Below are 22,121 nucleotides of genomic sequence, written 5' to 3' on the forward strand. Positions count from 1 at the left end.
TCAAGAAAAAACAAAACAAAAGCACTGGTACAGAAGAAAACTTGAAGAAAACAGTCTCAGGGATATAGAAGTTGGGTGAGAGGGTAGGAGGGTGGAAGTAGGGGTGAGGAAAGAGAAATTACCAAATGGGTTCAATGTACCCTATTTGGGTGGTGGTTACACTAAAAGCCCAGATTTCACCACTACACAATATATCCATGTAACAAAACTGCACTTGCACATCCTAAATTTACACCAAAAAAAGAGAGAGATGGAAGTTATTATCTATAATAAAGTTATCCAATGGAAAAGGAACAAAGAACTAGAAAGATTTTGGGGGAAAAAAGCACAGAAAATTTATAATAACAAAAATATATGATAGCAAAATTAATATATGTAAAGTCAAGAAAAAACAAAACAAAAGCACTGGTACAGAAGAAAACTTGAAGAAAACAGTCTCAGGGATATAGAAGTTGGGTGAGAGGGTAGGAGGGTGGAAGTAGGGGTGAGGAAAGAGAAATTACCAAATGGGTTCAATGTACCCTATTTGGGTGGTGGTTACACTAAAAGCCCAGATTTCACCACTACACAATATATCCATGTAACAAAACTGCACTTGCACATCCTAAATTTACACCAAAAAAAGAGAGAGATGGAAGTTATTATCTATAATAAAGTTATCCAATGGAAAAGGAACAAAGAACTAGAAAGATTTTGGGGGAAAAAAGCACAGAAAATTTATAATAACAAAAATATATGATAGCAAAATTAATATATGTAAAGTCAAGAAACTCTCCCAGAAAACAGAGCAAAAAATAAAGAACAGTATGAGAAAATGAATAAGAAAAGTAGAGAATTAATCTAGGATATCTAGACAGAGCAAAATGAAAATAGAAGATATTCTCAGAAAAACTATATAAAAATTTGAGTTTCCAGATTACAAAGGTCCACTGATCAGCACCATTCAAGAATGAAAAGCACGTATCATCATGTTTTAGAATTTGGAGTTAAATAGAACATCCTAAAATATTCCAGGGAAATTTAAAAACCGTATCACACTGAAAGAAATAAAAATCCAAACAACATTCTAGTTTCCAACAACAAACCTGAATGCTAGAGAAAAGTGGGCAATGCTTTCAAACGTCTGAGGGAAAAGGTTTTCAACCTAGAATTCAATAAATAACCAAACCATCAATCGTGCATGGTTGTGCGTGAACTAATCATAAGGGTAAAATAAATATATCAGACAGAGTCCAAAATTGTTTCTATTTACACCTCCCTCCTGCAACTTAAGAAACTAATAGAGGACATGTTTTGGCTACATGCGGGAGTCAACCAAAACATAAAAACAAAAAAGAAAGATATGGGAATCTAGGGAAGAAGGGACTCAGCTCAGAAGTAAAGGAAAAGAAAATTCCAGAATAATCTCCTTCAGCAGGCTTGGAGCAATTAATCCTGAGACAGCACAATAGAGGACTGAGGAATTGCTAGATACCTACTGTGTTTGAAAAGGTTAGATACAGTTATTAAGAAAAACAAAATGTTGCAGGAGAAAACAAATGTAGTAATGGTACCCATACCCTACTGTGCTCAGCTGTGAACAATATCTGCAGATTCATCAAAATGTCAACACTGACTATTATGATATAACTATTTTGGAAGGGTGAGGGGTAGTGACATAGGGAGCAAGTGAAGAAAGCTAAGTCTAACTACCACAACAGAAGTGAGTGGATACTATGTGAAATGGATCAATGAAAAAAGAAGAGAGTAACCGCGGTGTTCACATGTGCAGACGAAAATAACAGAAGAAACATCTTCAAGGGTAAAGGAGCTGGGGGATATTTTTTCAATAGTTAGTAATATTTAACTATATTATATTGATAAAAATACATTTTTATTAATTTTTAAGTAAATTCAATCAGTTCATTTTCCACTTGAGTAAGAATGGATTCAGTCTTCGTTTTATTCCATTATGACCTCTGAACATCACAAAGGAGGTGGCACCTCTCCCTCTTTTTCACAACTTTCTGATATATTTTTCCATAGGATTCTCCATCAATTTCTAGGAAAAAGCTTCTTTTATTTTGATTTTTTGGCTTTTTGTTCAATAACAAGAGGGAAAGGAATATTGGTTGAAAATAAGTGAGGTCTAAAGCCAAAGCGAGATTTCAGGCCACTGCCCCACTTGGCTACCTAATTGTACAGAACAAAATCAAAAGGAAGCCGGTCTCCAACTGCATTTCAAAAGCAGACTAGATTGCTGGATAGACAATGCATGATTGCCTGTGTGCATGAGACTGAATTGGGTGCTGGGGGCATGGGAAGAAAGAAGTTACAGAATTAGATTTCACGTCCTCCCTCGTATCTTTCCCCTTTGTCAGAAACACCAACAGGAAAATGGCCCTAGAAGAACTATCCTTCCTGGCTCTGGTGATGCCCAGTGCAGCTGAACCCTTGCATTCATTAATGAAATTCATTGGACTGAAACTCTCCAGTCTCCAGAAGACCAGAGAGACATGGTCTAAAAAGGCGAATACAAAAGGAATTCTGTAATGAATCTGGGTAAGAAACCCATATGGGGGCCAAACTTATGCTAAGGGAAAGATAGGCAGAAGAACATTCTACAGAACCAGTAAGCAGTATCCCCAACAGTCCTGAGTGGAAGTGAGCCACGAAGTTAGAACAAATGAAACACTTTCAGAATAAACAATGAATGAAGTTGGGCAGCATTTGGGTAGTGAGGAGGCCAGCCAAGGGCTCTGCCCAACCCTGATGGTGACAGAAATGGGCTAGAACTCCAGCCCTCCTACCAAACAGTCCCTATTAAGGAGGCATTAGATTTGTTCTCTTTTTCTCATTTGCTCAGTCATGGAAACTCTGACCTCAAGTCTTTGTTCTCTGCTTTTTTGGCGGAGGGAGAGGTAAGTTGATTCATATAGCTAAAGAAATAAAAGTGAAAGCATAAAAACTGAAGGAAATAAAAATAAATTATAAGGAGTACCCATTAAAGACCTTTCGAAAGGATAAAATGATTTCAATTTTACTGTCTCACTCACTTCTCCCCACTTCCTTCCCAGATATACCTGCATATCTATGTATTTATACAGTTTTTTCATTATTTAGTTAATATGAATTACAGGCCTTGCTTCCTCCCTTCTAAATCCAAAATGAAGAAGCTTTCTCTTTTCTCTTGCTCCTTTTTTTTCTTTGCTCCCCCTCACCAACACGATTTACATTCTCAATGTAATGTATTAAAAAGTTGACAGGGACGAAAGGATTCACACGATGTCTGCTAAGAAACCCAATTTCCATGATGAATTGCCCGAAGCCCCTGAATCACAAACCATTTTTTCCGCTGCTCAGAAGTTGGGTTTTTTTTTTTTTAAATCTTCTTAAAGCCTCTCTCCTAATCTTCAGCTAGAAGAGATGGGTAAAAGGATTTTTTTTCTAAACTAAGGAAAGTATTAGCATCTTGGTTGTTGTGCATCAAATTTGAAAATGCAAGGTTAGTAATATTTCAAATCAGCCATGGTCCAAACCTCTTGATAAGTGAGTGTGCTGTTTTATGTTCATTCTCCCTCTCTCTCTCTCCTTTCCTACCTCCCTCTCTTTCTCCTTTTTCTCCCCTACATGTCCCCCCATAAGGTTTATAATCAGTAATAAGTAGGAGCTTCCAGAAAAAAGAAAAATTTAGAATGATTCTTCATAGATCTATTCCCTTTTGGAAGGTTATAGAATTCCAAATAAAATATCCACTTTTCTGTACTTGACAGGATCAACCGTATCTGGGTGAAGAATTCAGCAGCAAAACCCTAACCCAATGCATGAGATACACTGTCAGCTCAGCAAGCAGTGACTCTGATGAGAACTGCATTTGCATCATATTGTGCATATTCTCCTAAGACATTAGGTTTCATTTTCTCAGAAGTGCTCACCATAGGCTGCTCCTTATGAGAGGGGTGAAGATCGACACAGCATTCATCAGAGCTCTTGTCAAGATTTTTGGACTTTGAAGAAAACCCACTCTTTCCCAAATATTCTGGAAATGTGGAGCTTTCCTATCTGAGATTTCAACTTCACATTTTTTTCTGTGTGCTATAAAGAGGTCAATCGGAGGCCTCTTCCACACAGGACAGAACTGGTCTTTGCCTGCTGCCCAAGCACTCTGGCTTTTCCTAGGACCCACTCCCCTAGAAAACTTACCCTAATAAAACTTTTTTTAAAAATTAAAGATTTTATTTTCAGACAATATCTCACTCTGTCACCCAGTATAGAGTGCAGTGGCATGATCTCAACTTACTGCAACCTCCACCTCCCGGGCTCAAGTGATTCTCCCGCCTCAGCCTCCTGAGTAGGTGGGATTACAAGCATGCACCACCACGCTTGGATAACTTTTGCATTTTTAGTAGAAACGGGGTTTCACTACATTGGCCAGAATGGTCTCAAACTCCTGACCTCAAGTGATCCACCCACCTAGGCCACCCAAAGTGCTGGGATTATAGGCATGAGCCACCAAGCCCAGCCAATAATTTTTTTAAGAACATATTCAACATTAGACAGGAGAGAGTGGAACTCTGATATTGTCTATAAATTGCTAAAACATTTGTTGAGATACAGAAAGCTGGTGGGCAGCACAGAAACAGACAATAAAGAGTTTATATGCTAGAGTTTAAGTCCGAAATCACAAGCCCCAAATTTGATTCAAAAGTTATGAATTAGCTCTCAGGAAAAAATTCCAGCGTAGATACTCAGAAAAGTTTCATAATTTAAGAGAGGCCATGATCTTGGCCCTACAGTGTTAAGAGTATTTATTTTGCAGGAAGAGACTGAGAGCATTAGAGGGAAACAGCCTGACCCCAGCTGCGTAACTAGTAAGTGACAGAACGAGGACCTGGTTAGAACTGGTTATTGGTTCTTATATTGCCAGTTACGTTACTGCTTGATATTATATAGATAATGCATCTGGGTGACTGAGTGAGGGCTTTACAACCATGCAGTTTCCCCCAAGGGTTATTTCTCCTGAACATGTTTTGTGTCTTCCTAACCAAAGAGAAGCAACATAGCAGGGTATAGTTAGAAAGAGACGGGCACTCTCATTATCTTTCCAGACTGACTTTGACAAGAGAACTTAATGGGTCACATTACTGAAAAGTCTTCAGTTTGGCTTGATTTAGGGCTAAGTGGATGTCATAGAGACTGACTGACTCCCCTTTGCTCAAGGAGGGAGAAAGGTAAGCTTGGCTTAAGTGTGGACAGCATGTCAATTAAAGGAAAAGTAGTGGGCTTATCACTCATATATGTCTCCCCAAACAACACTTCCAGAGACATTATTCTCACACTACCTGTGTCTATCCCTCAGCATACCCTGATTTTAAAATGGGCAAAAGACCTGAACAGATATTTCACCAAAGAAAGTTTATAAATGGCAAATTAGCATATGAAAAGATGCTCCACATCACATGTCATTTAATAAATGCAAATTAAAACAAAGAGATACTGCTACACATCTATAAGCATGGCCAAAATCCAAAAACACTGAAAATACCAAGTGCTAGTGAGGATGCAGAGAAACAGGAGCTTTCATGCTGTATGTACATACAAAACTAAACATACTCTTACCATATTATCCAGTAATTCCACTCCTTAGTATTTAGTCAAAGGAATTAAAAGTAGATGTCCATGCAAAAATCTGCACATGGATATTTATAGCAGCTTTCTTCATAGTTTTCAAAACATATATGCAATCAAGCCATCTTTCAATATGTGAGTGGATCAATTGTGGTATATCCGTACAATGAAATATCATTCAGCACTAAAAAGAAATCAGCTTTCAAGCCATGAAAAGACATGGAAGAATCTTAGATGCATATTACAAAGTAAAAGAAGCCAATCAGAAAAGGCTACATACTGTATGATTCCAACTATATGACACTCTGGAAAAGGCAAAAATGTGGAGACAGTAAAAAGATCTTAGTTGCCAAGGAGTAGGGGGAAGGAGGGACGAATAGGCAAAGCACAGAGGATTTTTAGGGCAGTGAAACTATTCTATATGATGCTATAATGATAGATACATGCCATTATACATTGGTCAAACTCATGGAATGTACAAAACCAAGAGTGAACCAAATGTAAACTATGGGCCTTGCGTGAAAATGATGTGTCAATGTAGGCTCGTCAGTTGTTAACAAATGTACCACTGGCCCAGGATGTTGATAATGGGGGGGAGCTATGCATGTATGTGGTCAGCAGGTATATGGGATAGCTCTGTACCTTTTTTTCCGTTTTTCTGTGAACTCAAAACTGCTCTAAAAAAGTAGTCTATTTAAATAGGAAATAAATAAATAAATAAAATTAGCATACAGGACAGTCAAAGTCAATGGAATTTCGTCAAGACCACAGCAAAGACCAAAACAAAAACAAAAATTTAAAGAAAAAAAAAACAAGGTAAAATTCAGAGATTGCATGATTACAAGAATAGAAAAGAAGTAAATGGAGGTACATTTGAAGTGGATTCAACCTCAGTGTAATAAAACGGTGGAAACAGTCTGACTACTCTGAAATTAACCTTTCTGTATAAAATAAAAGTAGCTAAGGGTAACAGATACTAAATAGAAGAAAATAACTGTAGTGGTAAAGAAAAGGAAAGCTCTTACCTCAGATAAATAGATAAATCTGTTCACTGTTCATTAAACAATAAGAAAAGTTCTATCACGGCAAATAAATGGCCATACACAATGTAAGTGTCATGAGAGGAGGGATTGCTTTTTATTTACTATTGTATCCCCAGTATAGTGGATGGCACCCAATAAATGTTAAATAAATTTATTTAAATAGTGGATGGCACCCAATAAATGTTAAATAAATAAATGATTTCATAACTCAGAATGCTAGAGTTGAGGGATAGACACTGGTGGCACAAAGAAAATCACCAGTGACCAAAAAATAGTAGGTGATTACTCAGGATTTGCTAATGACTATAATAAATGTCCCCAATTTTTAGCAGGTTGAACAATGAAGATTTATTTCTTATTCCCATCATAATCTGATGGTCGGGATTGGTGGAGACAACTGTGCTTCCACATAGTCATTCAGGAAACCAAGCTTCTTTTGTCTGTGAGTTCTGTCACTCACTCCTAGAGCCCGAGTCCTTCATTAAATCATCTGTATCCACCTGGTACAACAGAAAAGCAAATACATGGAGAATCGCTGCTTTAGTTTGTGTTGCTATAAAGAAGTAATTTATAAAGAAAACTGTTTATTTGGCTCGTGATTATGATGTCTGGAAAAGTTTAAGTTTGGGCATCTGTATCTGGCTATGGCCACAGGCTACTTTCACTTATGGCAGAAGGTGAAAGGGAGCTGGCATGTCCAGAGATCACACAGCAAGAAAGGGAGCAAGAGAGAGGGTGGAGGAGGTGCCAGCATCGTTTTAACAACCAGCTTTCATAGGAACTGACAGAGTAAGAATGCACTCATTAGCATGAGGATAGCACCAAGCCGTTGATGAGGGATCTGCCCATATGACCTAAACACCTCCCATTAGGCCTCACCTCCAACATGGGAGACCGAATTTCAACATGAGATTTGGGGGTGGGGAGTATAAGCATCCAAATTATAGCAATCACATGGAGGTATTTTAGGGGCCAGGTTTAGATTAGGAATCTATCACTTCTACCCACATTCCATTGGCCAGGACTCAGTCAGAGGTTCCAACTAACTGCTAGAGGCACGGGGAAATGTACTCCAGTTGTAGCCAACAACATTAGCAACATGCCAGAGCATCAAAGAGGGATTGCAGATAACATAAATGCTTGTTCTCTGGGTCACCATTTGGGCAGAGACAGGGGGAGTAAGAGAGAAAGGCCAAAGTCCAGAATTCATCCAGGTATAGAGTGTTATTCGAGACTTTCCTTATATTAACTTGAGATGCCAGAAAGATACACCTTCAAGAAAAGAGAAAAATCAGATCTAGCTAGACCTGCCCACTGGGAATGGTGGAAACAGCTGCCTTGCTAAGCAGATCAAAAATGAAAAAAAATCAAAGAAGCTATCTCTGGTAGGTTTTAGCTGTAGGCAGTTCTTATCTTCAATCAGGTTCTTCAAAAAGCAGACCCTGAGCAAGGATTCGATTCAAGTGATTTGTTAGGAAAGCACTCTCAGGAGAAACTGGTGACTAGGGGAAGCATAATGGAAAAAAAGAAGAAGCCAAGCTAGGGAGAAAATTCAGGTGAATCCCAGCTTCAGCCTGATCCTGCAGGAAGCTCTCATGTATAAATTGCATGTCAAGGTTTTCCCACTTCCAGACAAGGGAGCTGGGCTTCTGTACTCCTTCACCAAGCAATCATTGACTACAGGCTTTCCTGAGAGGATATCAACTACTAGGTACTCTAGTACCAAGCAGTCATTGGTTATAGACAGCTCTGAGAGGTTGTGCTCCCAGAAACTTTCAGCTATCTCAATGGGCAAATTAGACCCAACAGTCCAAACACAATCCGCTGAAGAATATTATAGGTCCCAGCTATTAGCTACAAACCAGCAAATCTGGGGCATAAACACACAAAGCCAGTAGGAGGGACTGGAGGGAATTTAAGTGGGACACTATAGGCCCTCTTGCACATTTATCTATGAACTTATTTTGTGGTGGTTGTAAAGGGTAGGGTATTTAGGCCACTGGCAGAAGCAAGCACAAAGTCTCTCTAAAGGTGAACACATCTATTCTAGCCCTCAGTGAACTTCCACAAATTATGTTTGCAAATCAATGACCAGTTTGCAATCAAAAATTACCAGGCCTATAAGAATACAAGATAATATGAATATATTCAATAACTAAGAGAAACCAGAGACAGCAGACACAGATCCACACAATTCAAATGTTGCAGCTGTCAGACACAATTTTTAAATGATGATGTTTACCATAGCTATTTATCATGTTTACAATGGTAAATTGATAAATTGCCCATAAATGACAAACTTGAAAATATCTGCTGGGAACAAAACACTATAAAAAGCATTATAACAGATTTACAAACAAACTAAATAGAACTTCTAAAAATAAAATATAATCCAAATTTAAAGCTCAGAAAAATGGAAGAAAAAGGGACAGAGGGAATTTGCAAAGAGAGAATGCCTAAGAATTTTTAAAACTGATTGAAGGCAAAGATCCACAGATTCAAAGATCCTAGAGAATTCCAAAAAGGATAAATAAAAAGAAATTCACCTTTTATACAAATCATAGAAACTCTTTTTAAAATTATTCTGTAGAGATGGAGTCTTTCTATGTTGCTTAGGCTGGTCTCAAGCTCTTGGCCTCAAGCAATCCTCCCACCTCAGTCTCCCAAAGTGCTGAGATTGCAGGCATGAGCCACTATACCCAGCCCAAATCATAGAAACTATTTTTTAAAAAAGATAAAGGGAAAATCATAATTGCAGTCTATGAAAATGGAGAGATTACCTGCAAAGAAGTAGCATTTAGATGGATAACTGACTTCTGAACATCAACAATGGAAGCTAAAAGACAATTGAATATCTTTTTAAAGTCGTGATGGGAAGAAAAAGGTAGAATTCTACATTCAGTAAAAATATATTTGAAGAGAGAAGATAAAAATATTTCAGAAAAATGCTTTTGAAAAGTTCATCAGCAGCATACCCTCACCAAAAAAAAAAATTCTGAAGGACATGCTGTAAACAACTGATCCCAGATTGAAGATCTGAGGTATAAGTGTGTATAAAGTGAAAACTGAGTAAAAATATATGGGAATTGAAAATAAACATTGATTGTGTAAATCAGCTAAATAACAATGCCTAATAGTGTTAAAAATTCAAAGAGCATTATTACCAGATAGCAAATATATATAAATAAAAAATATGATAAATGGAGTTATAATGTTCTAAGGTTATTTGGAAGATGGATAACAGTTATTTCTTAAATTTGTTCTTTTATAATTTAAAGATACATTTTTGTAATTTCCAGAGTAGCTTCTAAAATAACATAAATAGAGCACATAATACACAAAACAATTAAGAGGTGGAACAAATATAGTAAAACTAAACAGAGAAGAACAAGAATAAAATTGATATAGAAAATGTATAGCATAAAAATTCCAAATATATCTGAAATTACAATTAATATAAATCAACAATGCTTCAATTAAGGAAAAAATGAAGTTAGAAAAACATAAAATCCAACTACATACAGTTTTCAAAAGACACATAAAATATAAAGATATAGAAAAGTTGAAAGTAAAAGGTAGCATGAAAATACAAATAAAAAGAAAGATGATATTGCTATATTAATATCAGATAAAATAGAATTTGAGGCAAAGATCATTTCTAGAGGTGAGGACTATCACTTCCTAACAATAAAAAGGTTCAATTTATGAAAAAAACAAAATAATTTTTAAATTTATGTGCATTTAATAACATGGCCTAAAATAGATAGTGCAAAATTAACAGAAGATATGGAAAGGCCGGGCATTGTGGCTCACAACTGTAATCCCAGCACTTTGGGAGACCGAGGTGGGCGTATTATGAGGTTAGGAGATCCAGACCACCCTAGTTAACATGGTGAAACCCCATCTCTACTAAAAATACAAAAAAAAAATTAACTGGGTGTGGTGGCGGGCACCTGTAGTCCCAGTTACTTGGGAGACTGAGGCAGGAGAATGGCAAGAACCCAGGAGGCAGAGCTTGCAGTGGGCCAATATCAAGCCACTGCACTCCAGCCTGGGCAACAGAGTGAGACTCCGTCTCAAAAAAAAAAGAGAGAGAGATGGAAAAATAAACACACACAATTTGTAAGATTTGACACCTCTATTTCAGTAATTTATAGAATATGCTGATAAAAACTAGCGAGGATATAGAAGATTCAAAAAACAGTATTGCTATTGTTTGAATGTATATATCCCTCCAAAATTAACATGTTGGAACTGAAACCCTAAGGTGATGGTGTTAAGAGGTGGGGTATCTGGAAGGTGATTAGGCCATGAGGGTTCTGCCCTCATGGATGGGGTTAGTCCTTTATAAAAAGGATTGAGGGAGCAAGTTCTTCCCTTTTTGCCCTTCTACTCCTTTGGCCATGTGAGGACACAGCATTCATCTCTTTTTCACCTCTTTGACTATATGAGGATGTAGCAAGATACACCATCTTGAAAACAGAAAGTAAGCCCTCACCAGACAGCCCCAATCTACCAGCACCTTGATCTTAGCATTCCCAGCCTCCAGAACTGGGAGAAAATTAATTTTTGTTCTCTATAAATTACCCAGTCTAAGGTGTTTTATTATAATAACACTAGGAAAAGGATCAATAAACCTGATCAAATAGACATCTAGAGAATGGTGTGCCCAACAGCTGCAGAATATACCGCTTTTTGCAAACATACATATATATTTACAAAAATAGACCATATAATGGACCATGAAGCAAGTCTCAACAAATTTCCGAGGACTCAGCACAATGCAACTAAATCAGAAACACTGTGAAAATAATTTTTAAGTTTTCAAACATTTGGAAAGTAAGATGTATCGATCATAGGTCACAGAAGAAATAATGGAAATTTAAAACATTTAGAGCTAAACGACAGTGAAAATACTATACTCTGACCAACTTGTAGTAAATATAAGCTTTAAAATGTATCTATTAGTAAAGAAAAAAATTGATTTAAGCATCCATCTCAAAAAGTTAGGATAAAAAGGGAAGAAAAAATTGGAAGAGGGAATAACAGAAATCAATGATATGGGACAGACATATGAAAGAGGAAGCAAAGCCAAAGTTGATTATTTGGAATAAGAGATGGGACAAGTAACTCACAGTGGGAATGAAAAGGAAATCCATGTAGATAAATGTTGAAGACATCTAACAGATAAGAGAAAAATTTGAGCAACTTAATACCTATAAATTTGAAAACATAAATGAAATGAACACCATAATATATCTGGCATCTTTGACACCCAGAGCAGATAACTTTTAACATTCTCATCTTCTATTCAACAAAATTATTTTCAGGAATAATCACATAATCAAACAAGTAATAATAATGGGAAAAAAGCAAAGCGAAATTTTTTTATTAAATTTTGTATGCTAGTAAACATAGACGTAAGTTTGAAAAATGTAATAAAATACCTGTTATAGAAAAAGGATGAAAACTGGATCAAATACTTTTTAAATGGATGTATGTTTCACAGTAGATGTTATCTTATGTTGTCTTAATTATTTTTAAATTCCTGTTCCTGGACTATCCTGAAGACACGAATTTAGTAATTTCGAAGTATATTTTGAGTCTAGGGAAGGAAAACCAAAAAAAAAGAGAAAAAGGATGAAAAAGTAATGGAGTAATGCTTTTCAGTTGCCTTAATGTTGTGTTGGTTTTGGGTTTGTTTGTTTGTGACAGGGTCTTATTCTGTTGCCCAGGCTGGAATGCAGTGATGCAATCATGGCTCACTGCAGCCTCGACCTCCCAGGCTTACACCAGCCTCCCAACTCAGCCTCTTGAGTAGCTGGAACCATAGGCATGCACTACCATGCCTGACTAATTTTAAAGGTTTTTTTGTAGAGATGAGATATCTGTATGTTGCCCAGGCTGGTCTCAAACTCCTGGACTCAAGTAATCCTCCAGCCTCGCCCTCCCAAGGTGCTAGGATTATAGGTGTGAGCCACTGTGCTCAGTTGCCTTAATGTATTTTTAAAAGGAAAATACCTATGCTTACTTATTTATCTGTCATAGTAATGGATACACATATCATAATTTCCATTTTTGAGCCTAAATTTCTGTAATTTTCTCAATGACTTTATCGAAATTTATCTTCTCCATATATTCATGTCCATAGACAATCTGGCCAGATTTGTCAATCTATTTCACTCAGTTGACCAAAACATCTATTTTATTTATTTTAATTTTGAAAAGTATCTTCTATATGAAGGAATAGATATATAAGTCATTAGAAAAAGTATTAAATACAATACTGAACTCGGCTGCTATTCATAAAAATCTCACCTCACAACAAATTTCAGAAATTGCAATGCTGTCCATGCCTTTGTTTCTTTAGGATCCATTCTAGCCACTTTCAAATATCAATACAGATATTTGAAAACACCAAGTGGTCACAGAATGATAGAATTTATGTAATTCAAGTTATATTTCTTTGTTTTTCTAATCGCTGTGCTATCACTGTTAATTTCTAACATACACTTGAAGCCCAGAAACATGTAGTAACACAAGACTTAGATATATTACCTGCACCCAAAGCAGGTAAGCTCCAATAATTCCCAACTGTATAAACTTACCCCAGAAACAAAGGTGTATAGCTGAGTCCAAGTGTTTCAAGAGCTAACTCTATAATTACGAATTCTCCAAATTAATTTTTACATAGAATGTAGTGTGTTTTAAAGAATAAGTTTTTTTTAATGCCAATTTGAAGCTTACACACATATCATGAAGATGCAACAGAAATCTCAGCCATTATTTTAGAACTTAACCCAAAAGATGTTGGGGTATTATTTGGAATTGCTGACATTTTCATTGATTGTACTTTTGCTTAAAAATTTTCCACAGTGAACTCCCTTATTGCATACATCCATGAGTGCACGGGTCCCACCACCCTGAATGGACAAATTTGTAGAAAATTATGACTTATTAAAACTGCCTCTGTATACCAGAACACATATATAAGAATGTTCATAGCAGCATTTTTCACAATCACAAAAGAAATTGAAAAAAAAATCCATAATGTCCACCAACAATAGAAACGTCAAATAGTGCATGTTATAGCCATACAATGGAATACTATACAGCCAACCTCCCACCCACCTTCTAATTGTATTCTCTTTCTTTTCTTTATAATATCTAATGCAATTTGTTCAGTCTCATTTATTGCTGGTTTCCCCCACTGGCTGGTAAGGTCCATGAAGTCAAGCATCAAGTCCCAAATTACATCTAGCACTCAGCTTCATGCCTGAGACATGGTAGGCACTCAGAAGTCATTGAATGAATGAATGAATGAATGAATGAATGAGTGGTTACAGTTGAGCCCTGCTTGCCTGGGAGCCATTCCACCACTTTGAGGTGACTTTGTTGTGATCTACTATGTATTTATCTTTTTGTTTCCTTCTCAAAGGAAAACCTTATTTTCCTCATTTCCAAAATATTGGAGGACCCTCCCTATATGCTTAAATACTAAAAGGATAGGCAGTGGTTGATGTGGAATTGATTTACTCTGAAGACTTCTAACACTAATCAGAATACAACAAATATAAATGATTAGCATTTACTGAGTGCTTACTCTTTGCAGACACAACCCTAAGAGTCTCACATGTAACTCCTTCAATATTCACATTGGTACTAGTAATTAACATCATTGTGCAGATGAGGAAACTGAGGCACCAGGAATAATTTTTCAAATCTCAGACAGCTAGGTAAAGTGGTGGGGCTGGATTCAAACCCAAGAGACTACACTGCACTATGCTGCATTAAATACTCAGGGTTGAAAATTAAATGATGATTAATTGCAGCTCATACATCAAATTGGTTGGCAGGTTGAACAGCATGGTCTGGGTTGTGTGGTGAAGAAAGACTGAGCTGATGGGCACCACATGGAGCCTGTGAAGCCAGGCTTCAGAAAGCCAGTGCTCATGCAGACTTGCAATAAAGAACCCTTCAGATCCCACTTTTTTCCTGTGCTGGGTAATCACAGGATTTACCTGAAGGAGTCAGGATTTTGTCTCTTGTGATCCTGGCTGGGGGCTCAGAGTGCCTGTTGCTACTGGAGTCATCTATAATTAGAGGATTAAACATCTCACATTTGGGCTGACTGCAGGCATCCTTGACAAGCAGTCTAACTGATGGGTACAATGTCTCTGTGGTTTGTGGCTCCATGCAGAGATGGATAGAACTTCAGAAAAACAGAACAGAAACATAAACTGCAGATACCTTTCAAGTTTTCATTTCTGCCTGCTCAGGTTTTATTCCCCATTTTGAACATTTCATGCACCAGAGACACATGGTCATCCTTCTTCCTTCTTCTGCCACCCTGCAGACTGGCTGCAGCTCCACATCCACACAGCTCTTACCGCACTATACTGGATTATATACACTCCAGGGACACTGTTGATTCATACCCACAGGTTTGTTTGGCACAGGTAAAAGCCCTGGGCATTTCTTCCAAAGCTGCTTTTCCTTTCGCTGGCTCCTCTACATACACTGGCTTCTGAGCTGGAGCTGGTGGTTCTGCATTCCCTCAGGCTCCATTAGGTCCCTAGAAGGACTGACCCTTAAATATTCAGTTCTCAGTCTTTCTGACTTTTCTTCTGGTCAGCTACTGGGATACTGTCAAATTATAGCATGCCTGTTATACAAATACCAAGTAAGACAAAAATATATTAAGGAGGAAGTAAAACTTCTCCATAATTCTACCCACATTCTAGAGGTGAATGCCATTATTAACTTGGTGCTGATATTCACAAACTCTTTCAAAGCATATAAAAATTGATAGGAAGGTAGATGTTAGCATACTCTAAAATATTTCTACTACTTTACAATCTAATTTTCTCACTCAATTACATCACTTTCGTTCGTGTATGAATAATTTGAAAGATTGATCTACTTGTCCTTATTAATAGCTGCATAGTACTTCTTTTTTAAACTTTTACTTTAAGTTCAGGGTACAGGGCAGTTTTGTTACATAGGTAAACGTGTGTCGTGGGGGGTGGTTGTGCAGATTATTTCATCACCCAGGTATTAAGCCTAGTACCCACTGGTTATTTTCTGATCCTCTCCCTCCTCTCACTCGCCACCCTCTAATAGGCCTCAGTGTGTGTGGTTCCTCTCTATGTGTCCAGATGTGCTCATCATTTAGCTCCTGCTTGTAAGAGCATAGTATTTTGTAGCCCAAAAGCAAACCCATCTGAGTGAAGAGAATCATCACCCATCTAGATAAAAATTTAGCTGCCTTCCTTGACATCTCCCCAGATCCAATAATTACCAAATCCTGGTAAATTTTCTTCCAGAATTCACTCAAATGTACCCCTCCTTTCCATTATTGCCACCACTTCAGTCCAAGTTCCCATCTTCTCTCATCTGCACTTCTACAGTTGTCTCTCAATTGGTACCTTTTCAAAGTAGAAATCTAATCAGATCACAGATCACCAATCCCCAAAATCCAGCCATTCTTGCTTTAAACACATTATAATAGCTTCCCGGTACTCTTAACGTATAGACAAGATGGCTTAACATGGTCCACAAAGCCCTCCCGGAAAGGGCCCTGCTGGTGCCAAAGGTAGTACACATTTAAAATTTTGATCATCATAATCAACCTGCTCTCCAAAAAGGTAGACAAAGTCATATCACCACCAATGATACTGGAAAGTGCAAGTAAGATGTGTTTGTATAACTTCCTCACCTCCCTGCCACCACCACCATTACCATACTATCCAAAAAAAAAACAAAACTCGGGGCCTAAATGTTGATTTAGCCAGCATTATGTCTTTACATCTATAAAATAATATGATTTGAGGCGATTTCAAATTAATACAGAAAATGCTGTAGTAGCTTCAGCTCTGCCAGCTATATTGCCACACAAAGACTCAGTTGGGAGGTAATTACAAACCTTAGCAAACAGGGCCTCCCACAGACCTGCAGGTGGGTGGGTCTGCTTGGCTACGGAGTATTTCCAATTTCAGTATCTCCAGGGCAGCCAACTGGAGACTGCCATCTGGTTTGTGAGAGGAGGTCCCTGGATGGTTCTTTCTTCAATCTGGAAAAGGGCTTGCTCTCCATTTCGTTTTTTAAACTCTTCTCTGGATCAATTTGAGGCCACATCCTCCTCACACATTTTTTCCAAGGTTAATTCTTTATTAATGCTCAGCAAATTGTGAGATTTCTGATCCAAGAAGAGAGTGACATTTTGAACCCATTTTTACACTGAATGCTGATTCAGTCCCAACTTACTACTGCCAGATTATCCATAATTTTTTATGCAAGCCAAAGTAAAAAAAAAAAAAAAAAGCTTAAAATTTTCCCCAAATACAGCTTCCGTATTTTATTCATTCATCCAATAAAGAACTGTCAGACACCTGTTATATGCCAAGCACTGAATTAAGTGAGAGGAAAATACCAAAGAAAATGACAGAAATAATCCTCGTTCTCCTTAGGATTGCAGCCTAGCAAAATAGTGTGTGAGGTAAATAGGGCTCTAGGACAACGAGTTATTTCTGACTTTCATAAAGGCCACATTCTATCCTCATCATTCAATGTCAAGTTTCATCTAGAAAGCTTCTTGAGTTAGCTGTAGAACCTGTACTTTGTTTTTCCAGAGATAACATCCTCGAACAAGATAGAACCTTTCAATTTAATGTCTTTAGTTCTCAGGGTTTTTGTGCTATTCTTCTTGTCTGCTTTTTAAAAATCTTCCTGGTCCTATGGTCAATTAAATTATTGACCCCAATTCTCTACCCTCCATCCCTCATACTTATGCCCTTTGCCAAGTGAGTTTGCTAACTTCTACTGGAAGGTCTTGACCCTGGGCTTAGCCATGTGACTTGCTTTGTCCAATGAGATGTTAGCAAACATGACTTGGGCAAAAGCAATGTGCTTCCTTGCATGGGCATGCTTTCTTACACTTCTACTGCAACCATGATAAGAACATGTCCCAGGAAGTCCACTGATGTAAGTAGGGTGAAAGGTTAGTGGAGTAAACCTGGATCCAACCTGGAGTCAGGCCTGTTGGACCTAGATTAGCCCACCCCAGTCTATTGTCAGATGCGTGAGTGAGAATAAATAATTTGTGGTTGAAGGCACTGAACTTGAGGTTTTATTACACAGTAAGTGATTCATACAGTCTCCTACAATTTGTATACACATCCCTAAGTCTCTCCTCTCTAAAACTCCATTAGCCTCCCTCTGGAAACCCAAACAAAAAGATGACTGCACTTTAAGTTTTTTGAGGGGAGCACAAATCTGGTATTTTTACTAACAGATTGAGCTGTCCCTCTGTTCTCTCTTTGTCTGGTAAAGCTGCTGTCTCAGCTACCTTCTGCACTCCCTCCAATCAAGTGGCACAGGAATTCTTCTAGGCTCTTTCCTGGAGAAGTCCTGGGAAGGAACTTTAGTTCTAGAGCAACACATGCCTGCATTAAAAGTATGACTCTGGTGTTTATTAGCTGTGTGACCCTGAGCTTCGAAGTAATTTAAAGTCTCTGAATCTCATTTTACTGATCTGAAAAAATGAGGCTATTACTCATCTCAAATTAAACAATATTATTTATGTAAAAATCTTGGCTCTGGGCTCAATTTTGGTATTCAATAAAAGTTGTGTGGTGTTTTTTGCTTTGTTTAATATTGTTTTATAACTGTCATTAATCTGTGGTTTTGTTTTCTATTTATAGCTATCACCAACCTTTACTGTGTCTGGGGAATTATCAGGATTTAAGAAGTAAAAGGAGGCCTTCCTGCACTTTCTAGAAGAGAACAAAAATTGGGAGGGAAAATGCCTTATATCACCACTTCAAAATCTCAAAGGAAGCAATCAACATATATGACTATGTAAAAATAAAGTTATGTCAGATCTTTAGGGTAAACATGGCAAAAAGTAGCCAGACATGGGTCTCCCTCTCATATCTGATGGAATAATCCAAAATTAGTAAACAATAATAATACCAGCAAAAAAAATCATCAACAACAACCCCAATACCTAAAACTTCAAAAAGTGGTGACCAAGAAGTTAGTCAAGTTTTTAGTGTGACTCTGTAAGTTGCACACTACAAAGTAACATTGCCCTCAACTCCTCAAACCAAACTGGGGAAAGGGTGAATCAAAAAAAATCCTGAGACTTCCTCCAACAGCCTCCAGTGTAAAGAGAAGAATAGGGTCTGAGCCAAGTAAATATCATGGCAAAACTCTCAAGATATCAATAAAATCCCCATAGCACGCAGAGGGGAATCTTGAGGTCTCCAGAGAAAAAGGAAAATGGCCTTTCAAGGTGCTGTGCTGAATTCTGAGGACAATCTGAAGCCAGAATATTCCCTGGGAAACAGACACACTGACTAGAATGTGTAAACACAGAACAGGGTACTTAATAAAATTCCAGAAGATAGCCTAGAGCCCAGGTCATGCCGCCCCAGGAGAATTCTTCTCCACCCACCACCCTAGATCCTGCTCTGTGCTCTTGGGAAAATCGAAAAGTGAATAAAACTGCAATTGCCCAAGCTTCAATCTGTAGCTGAGGCGAAAAACAGATCTCAGTTATAGAAGGAATGGAGCCAAGGAGAATTCAGACACACTGGATCATAGAAAAGAGAGAAATGAACAGAGCTGCCCACATCAACAGGAATAATAAAAGAAAAAGGGGCCAGGAGCAGTGGCTCACACCTGTAATCCCAGCACTTTGGGAGCACCAAGGCAGGCAGATCACAAGGTCTGGAGTTCGAGACCAGCCTGGCCAATATAGTGAAACCCTGTCTGTACTAAAAATACAAAAATTAGGTGTGGTGGCGGGCGCCTGCAGTCCCAGCTACTCAGGAGGCTGAGGCAGGAGAATTGCTTGAACCCAAGAGGCAGAAGGCAGCCGAGATCACCACTGCACTCCAGCCTGGGGAGGGGGCAGAGCAAGACCTGTGTCAAACTGGAAAAGAGGAAAAGAAGAAGGAAAGAAAGAAAGAGAGAAAAAGAGAGAGAAAGGAAGGAAAGAAGGAAGGAAGGAAGGAAGAAAGGAAGGAAGGAAGGAGGGAAGGAAGGAAGGAAGGAAGGAAGGAAGAGAGGGAGGGAGGGAGGGAGGGGAGGAAGGAAGGAAGGAAGGAAGGAAGGAAGGGAAGGAAGGAATTAATGATGATGGGAATGAAATATTTAATGAAGAATGAGTGGAGGAGGGAAGGAAGAAGGAAGGAAGGAAGGAAGGAAGGAAGGAAGGAAGGAAGGAAGGAGGAAGGAAGGAAGGAAGGAAGGAAGGAAGGAAGGAAGGAAGGAAGGAAGGAAGGAAGGAGGAGGAAGGAAGAAGGAAGGAAGGGAAGGAAGGAAAGAAGGAGGAAGGAAGAAGGAAGGAAGGAAGGAGGGAGGGAAGGAAGAAGGAAGGAAGGAAAGAAGGAGGGAAGGAGGGAAGAAGGAGGAAGGAAGGAAGGAAAGAAGGAGGGAAGGAAGGAGAAGGAAGGAAGGAAGGAAGGGGAAGGGAAGGAAGGTGGAATATAAATATAAAGGATGGAATGGAAGAATGAAGAAATAAATAGAAATATGGAATCAACATGAAATGAAATTTTAAAACAACAGAATGAGACCAAAAGACCAAAAGAGGAATTATATAGCTATGAAAAGAGAAATTATATAGCTATCAAAAGAGAAATTACATAGCTATGAAATAACCTAAAGACAAAAGTCACATTATTAATGAACTAATAATGCAATTTTAAACATCAGTGAATAATCTAGGCTTGACTGAAGAATAAATAGCTGATTGATCAAATAGACATTGAGATGATTAAAAATAAATCTTGGCAAAAAAGATGACTTTTTAAAGCACTTAAATGATGATAAATATAATGGACAAAGGTCATCCAACACAGAAATTATTCCTGAAAAAGAACCCCAATCAGAATAAAAATATATTTGGACATATAACACATAAAAATAATCCTTGCTATAAAAAAATAGCTAATACCATCTGCCTGTAATCCCAGTTACTCGGGAGGCTGAGGCAGGAGAATTGCTTGAGCCCGGGAGGCGGACGTTGCAGTGAGCCAAGATCAAGCCACTGCACTCCAGCCTGGGTGACAGAGCAAGACTCTGTCTCAAAAAAATAAATAAATAAAATAATGACTAATACCATCTGCCTGAAAATTCCAGTATGGAATTATCGACAAGATATCACCTTCTTGCACTATTGAGACCCAACACTATTAGAAAATAAAAATAAAAAAGTATTTGGGCGTCCAGTACCCTCCGAAAAAGTATAGAATCACCTATAAGAAAGTGAATATCAGACATATAAAGATAGCAGACAAACATTCTCAACATGAACGAGCAGGGAGAATAAAACATCTAAGAGTTCTAACTAATAATAAATTCAGTCAATCAAAAATGAATAGGGGAGCTATGATAGAAGAAACAGTGCAAAATTCAATACTTAAAATCATTGGAGCAATGCTCATAGAGTCTTATGGGAAAGAAAGTGGGACATCAAATTTTTATACCCAGCCAACTCAATGCGAAGACAACCAACAGAAATTTGGAAGTATACAAGAACCCAGAGAGTAAACTCTATAAGTACACCTGGAAAAGAACTTCACAAGGAAATCCAGCAAACCAAAACTGAACAAGAATTTTAGAAAATAAAGAATTCGGGACAGCAGAAGCTGTGGTACAAGGACAGGTAAGGAGCAGCAAATTCACTTAATTACAGACATAAAACTAAACCATGGTAATGATCGAATCATAGAACTATAATTGTAGAATATAAATCCTTTATACTGACTTTATAAAAATGTTACTAAAAAACTCAGAAGATGAGGGGAGTGGAAAATGAGGTGAGAGGAAGATTAAAAGTTTTAATTTCCTTATCTTTCATAGCAGAGAGTCAATCAATATGTCTAAAATTAAACATGGATCTTAAAAAAAAAAACTCCAGCTTTTGTAATTTTTTTATAATCATTTTGTAACCTTAGGGAAAACTTTTAGGATCTAATATCTCTGGTGGAAAAAAAAAATTATCTGAAGTTCCATAATTTATTTGATTTCTCTTTGGTTTCTTTTTCTTCTGTTAAATTCAAGAAAAATTCAATTTAATACTTTTTATTTTTCTAAAAACGTAAAGTAAGACCCAATTTTTATTAATTTATTCAGCATTTTTCATTTCATTTATACACTTAAGGAGATACCTGGAATTATTCTCACTTGAAGTTATTAGGCTACTTCTTGACAGTAGAATTTGAGACAATATTTTTATTCTCTTTTTTATTTTGCTTCCATACTTTCAATCCCGCATATACTATTTATATAAAAACAAATTCATAGAGTTTTAAGTACTGAAATACCAAATTGCAAAAATTTGTCATAAAATTCTCTCCGTGTGCATGCCCCTTGCAATATGACTATGCAGCTCTACCATCAACAGGTAGAATCTATTTTCCTATCCCTTGAGCCTGAACTGGCCCTATTACTTGCTCTATC

General features: G+C 37.6%; 1 long non-coding RNA gene across 6 annotated transcripts in view; it reads right to left on the reverse strand.

The window, feature by feature from the left end:
* LOC103882339 overlaps positions 1–22,121 on the reverse strand; it is a 68,144-nt gene that overhangs the window by 2,451 nt on the left and 43,572 nt on the right. For 4 of the 6 annotated variants that reach the window (XR_001900103.3, XR_001900102.3, XR_644116.4 and 1 more), the window contains 5 exons: positions 15,952–16,078; positions 14,901–15,315; positions 12,098–12,255; positions 9,431–9,486; positions 4,424–7,150 (listed from right to left, as the gene is read on the reverse strand). This is a non-coding gene — a long non-coding RNA (uncharacterized LOC103882339). Of the gene's footprint in view, positions 1–4,423; positions 7,151–9,430; positions 9,487–12,097; positions 12,256–14,671; positions 14,863–14,900; positions 15,316–15,951; positions 16,079–22,121 lie in introns of those variants that run through there. The other 2 variants (XR_002520539.2, XR_002520540.2) reach the window with 2 other exon arrangements.

The sequence above is a fragment of the Papio anubis genome, chromosome 2 (assembly GCF_008728515.1).
Source record: "Papio anubis isolate 15944 chromosome 2, Panubis1.0, whole genome shotgun sequence".
Lineage (NCBI taxonomy): Eukaryota > Metazoa > Chordata > Mammalia > Primates > Cercopithecidae > Papio > Papio anubis.